Raw genomic sequence first — 5,529 nt, 5'->3', positions numbered from 1 at the left:
AAATTGTTTCTTTCGTAAAGCCCATTTGTCAGTACACTAGCTTAGCTGACCCAACCGCAGCAGCTTGTATTTGTATTATCACAGAGACGTTCGGGGGAGGCGAGTGTGTAATACTGTAGCATACTGGTGGCTTTCACCTTCTTTGGCAGTTTCCCTAAAAGAAATCATTTTCAAAATTCTCTGAACCAATTTCTTTCTCTTTTCTTTTTGCAGTTAAGGACAGAAAGTCATTACCAGCCAGCACTGCATAAACAATATTATTTAGTATAAAAAGAGATTGTGTCCTGCCCAGCATACAAAAGCGAAGAATTGGTTTAAACTTATGCAGTCTTTCTCTCAGCTTTAGCAGGAGGGTGTTAGTCATTATTATTCTTACGCTAAATAATTAGTAGTATTTTAAATTGCAGGTCATATCTGTGGAAGGCTTGACAAACAACTCTGGAACCTTCCGTTTTTCCATGGAGCCACTGAACAGACCGGTTCTCCCAAAATTCACTGCCAAATGTACCTCCCCACAGCCTGAGGCAGGGTAGGACCATCCTCAGGCAGGAGAGCCTTTAAGTCCCTGGGTCCCACTCCATTCATCACTGGACTTCTTTGTTGCAGGGCCAGACAAAAAGTTTTATGAAGTTGTCACCTATTACCTAAGTATTATTAATTTTAGTCTGGACTTCTAGAGCTCCTGCAGGCTACTTTGTGCTTCATGCTACACACGTGAAGGATGACGGTCTACATCCCAAGGGGCACGCTAACCCAAGGATGTTCTTTCAAAGCAAAGTCCAGTCTTTTCAAAGATTGTATGGGAAATGCCTAGAAATGTATGATGTATGGTCTCATCTGCACTGAGAGACTTAACAAGTGAGTATGACAAACATGAACTGAAAAAAAAATCACAACTAACTGCAGAGCAGAGGTTAGAACACCCGTATCTTGTCCACAAGGAAGTTAGGTCCCGCAGCCACCTGTTCCATGGATGTCCATAAGAAGAAGCAGCTGTGCTGTAAGGGTGTGCATTTATTGCTCTTCCAGAAAACTCTACACAGGGAACTCCTGAGTGAGGCTCAGGTACATGGGAACAGAGACCTATGTGATGGCTGTTCAAGCAGGCTGAGAGGATACCTACTTGCCTCGTCAAACTGTTACACCTGACCCTCATAGAGACGACGTTGTCTTTGAGCCACGGGCCAGACCCTATGCTTAGACGACCTTGTGTGTGCAATTTCCAGGTTACCCAAAAAACTGTGAGCAACATATGATGTACCAAGGAAGAACATGCAGCAATGTGTGATAACAACTGCCATCGGACACTTGCTGAAGATACACACATGGCACTTTTCACATGGTCCTCCAGAGCTCACAGCTTGTCTGTCTTCCTTGTCCTGCCCAAGGTTTTATTAGCATTACAGATTGGTTTCGTGGTTTTCTTTTTTAGCTGAGGCCTCTCTACTGAAAAAGATCAACAGCAACTGGTTTGAAATGTGAGGCTTTGACAGATGAAGCAAAGAATTCAAGCTGGATCCTGAGGTCTGGTTGAACAACATTAAGAATCAGTGTCTTCGAATAAGATGCTTTACTGGGTCAGCCAAATTTGATTCCCTACTGCTGATGGCACTCTTAGCCATAGTTTCTACGGGAGGGCATGACTGCAAATTGAGATGGTATCAAACTGTTCTTACGGATAGCTGTTATTGTCTGTGAACTGCCAGTTACCAGGCACCCCTAATCAGTAGGGCCAGATGAATGCTGTGATATTGAATTCTGCAGCTCCCTAATGCTCAGTTTGATCTCCAGTACCTGTTTGGTTTGATTATCTTCGCACCTTTCCGAGCTTCACAAGCAGGTTTTTGTTCAGAAACAACATCTGAGTCATGGCCATTCTTGTAAAAACTCTCTTTTTTAGATAATCCAGGTCAAGAGTGCACACGTAAGAGTCTATTATTTGTTATTTTTTCCTTCATTATGCTTTTGTTTAAAAAAGCCTCTCATCCAACCAGAGAGTGGGAAAAAAAGCTGCAAGACTTAAGTGAACCTTGAGACACTGTAGAAAATGAATAGCAAACATCTGAATCATAAAAGCCTGTAAACTAATTAGTGTTCATCAGACTACTCGGTAAAGATTTAAAAATAAAAAACATGCTTGCACAATTCAGGATTAGATTGCAAAAGATTTCTGATTCTTAAAAAGAGCTAAGTTTGCTCATCTGTCTATTTAAAACAAGCAACCAGATCTGAATGTGTGCATTCTTTTGAAATAATTTGTATTGTAATTGGAAAGGAGATATAGAAAATTAATCAGTCTGGAAAGCTATTAAAGAATTACTCCTTTCTGCTCCTTTGTTGTGTCCAAACCCATCTCAAAAACTATTCACTTTGAACCAAAATACTAAAAATCCCATTGCAAATGCTCTCCAAGTTTGTATGATGAAACTATGAGCCTTTCTTTTTCAGAGTTCTTGAACAACCACGGCTCCCAGTTTTTCTTGAATTTGGCTCCCTGGAGCCAGATGCCAAGTGTCTGTGGAAGCCTGGCTGTGCAGGGGACTGCCTTGGTAGGGCTTCAGCCTTGAGTTCTGGGCTCAGATTGCACCTGGTCACACAGTGGCAGTGAGAGGACTGTGGTCCTACCCGTCTTGAGTGCAAGGTGAGCTGAATAATTTTTAAAAAAAAAAGAGAGAAGTAATAAAAAAGAAAATCCTGCAGGTTTTGTTGTAGGCAAACCCTGACTAGAAGATTCCTAGGACTGTTCATTATCACTAGTGATGTATGATATTGATTAATTCTTTCAGGGCTTGGATACTGACAGCACAACAATTCTGCTGCCCCAGCATTGTAATACTGTTTAAAGTTTGTCAGGCAGGACAGCAACACTTTAGGGATGCAGCATGATATCTCCCTCAACTGGTCTTGTTTTCTGTCTCTCCCCTTACTCACTCACTGCTCCCAAGGGGCTGGGATCCAGAGGGACTTCCATCCCAGGCTTGAAGCTTCAAGTGCACATAAGCATCCTTCTTCCATACCATTTGGAGGCTTCAGGATATCTAACCCTAGCATAACGTTCTCCAAGTATCAGGACTCACTGAATGCAGCTCTCATCATTTACGGACTTTGCCCTGTCCCTGTGTCTCCACTGCTAGAGACCTAGAGGTGCTGAGGAAGAAACTGTCCCAGCTGAAAGGAGAGCAGGAGAAGGCACATTTGCTGTCATTCACTGTTGTCATATAAAAAAGTAATCTACCGCTAGTTAAGGCTAATAGCATCTAAGAGGTATAAGGCCATCTACAATCTATTTGCAATTTGTTCACCAGCTTTCAGTAAGGGGTTTGTTGTTATTAGGATTTTATTTCCCAGGTCGGAGATGGTAAAGAAAGAAAATTTAGTCTTCGTGTGCCAGATTGGTAACATGTAGGAGATGAAGCCCTTGGGCCAATAGCTGCAGTTTTATCAGAATTATCCAATGAAATATTAATGGGCTAAGCCTTCCCCCAACCGTCTTTCTTCCTTCCTCATGGTGGCAGGCAGATATTATCACCCACATTTTTCTGATGGGGGAATATGCTTGTCTGTTGCTGCAAAGTGAGATAATGGCAGTAGTGGAAAAAAGAGCTTAGTCTTTCGCTCTAGCCCCCAGCCAGCACCTCCTTCCTTAACATCAGTGCACAGGATGAAATCAACTGAGGGTGCACATACTGTACACCATACTGTTAGAAGGTGATGTCTTAGAGTGGTAAAAACAAATCAGAGTTGCACAACATTTGCAGCTCTCCAAGAAGAACTAAGACGTGTGTCTCGTCTTGTCTCAGGTGCACTGATATACGTCAGTTGTCTGGCTAAGACCTGTTCCTCCACTTCTCACCTACATTTCTCGAATTCAGATGAGATCCCATGTGTCATTGAAGAACGCCTGTGAAAACCTCCCAGAGCAAGTACGTCTTCATCCAGAGTGTGCTCAAGTGACTGATCAGATTCTTGTTGACATAGGTAGCTTTATGTCAGGCCATGCGAACAGGACTGGAAGTAATAGCCCTATCTGTGCACAGTGGCTTTCACCTCTACAGTATTTCATTCCTCTCCTGTCAGGAAGCTGAAACCATTATAGATTTAGTTTATAGCTCATACACAGAGAGAAAATTACTCAAAATTCTCATCTATTACTGTCTTTCTAAAATCTTGCCTCTTCCATAAGATCTGCCTGACGTAGGAGAGTGGCTGAAGCTCTCCCTGAGCACCACCAATGCAGGGAAAAAGAATTTCTGGACCACACTAATCTGAAGGAAAAAGAGGAACAATTTCTTGGTGATACTATGGCATGCTTACAGAGCTTCACTACTTGTCTACTAATGACCAGGAGAAATGGAGGCTTTTGAAATGATGTGGACTTGCACCTTAACATAATTTACTCCTGATAAAGGCACCAAAGCCCCACCTCCCTTCCTTGACTTTTCTCTGTCAGTTGCTTTATGCAAATCCTGTCCCTGTTCTGTCTTTCTCCTTCATGACCTCAAGCTGTTTTAGTATGTAATTCCTGTGACTTTCTCCCTCAGAGCTTTGTCACTACTAACCTGCACCTTTTTTCCCTTCTGCATTGGTCAGAGAGAACATATCCATGACAGCCTAATGAATTTGGGCTATTAAGACCTCCACTGGAACAGTGCTTCCTTGTACCCTGGGATTACTGCACTACTAACTAACAGAGTTTTAGACACACCACGCTGACCTTCAGATGCTCCTGATTGACCCAAAGGTGTAAAATCATGAGTCTACTCTAGCCGACATTGTAAAGAGCATGGTGAACCAACCTGTTTTACAGAACACGTTGGGTTATGGAGATCCTGTCTGCGCTGGGGGGGCACAAAGGTTTTCCAATTCCTGTTGAAGGGAAGTAACCATATTTGTGATCTGGTGTTCTTAATAATAATAGAAAGTGGCATACTTGAGAAGAGCATGCATGATTCTGATGCCTGAGGTACTGCTACTGATCCTGACCGACCCTGTTTATACTAGTGGGAACAATGTTTTCAGCAATGGTTAAAGGATCCTGGACAAAGAATGATGAAACCAAAAGTGGGAGGTCTTATTTCATAACTGATATTTTATTCGATTAAGTTGAGGACCTAATTGAGGGCATGAGTCATGGTGTGTTTGGCATGACACATGGAAGAACTCTAAGTGCAGACGCAACCTACAGATTCTGCTACTGCTCAAAAGCAGCTCAGATCCCACCCTGAACTGCTCACCTCTAGAAAGCTGACATGAATCTCATGGTCAGCACAAACCAGACTATTAAATTTCTCTCTTGCTACCTGTTTGATATGAGCAGCTATGGAAAGGCCTTGGACTTTTGACTGCAGCACGGAGAACACTTCAAGTTTTGCTCTCATTTCAGCAGGTGCAGGTTTCAAGTCCTTGGAAAACAAATGGTCATTTGCTTTCCTGGTCACCTCTCACCCAGTTTTGTTCTTGCTGTCATTAGAAATGGCACAAAAACTAGTGAAGGAGAAGGGCTTAAAATAGGGTTCCCTTTCTAACCAA

The sequence above is a fragment of the Gavia stellata genome, chromosome 9 (assembly GCF_030936135.1).
Source record: "Gavia stellata isolate bGavSte3 chromosome 9, bGavSte3.hap2, whole genome shotgun sequence".
NCBI classification, from domain to species: Eukaryota; Metazoa; Chordata; class Aves; order Gaviiformes; family Gaviidae; genus Gavia; species Gavia stellata.
Note: the sequence above shows the minus strand (reverse complement) of the source record.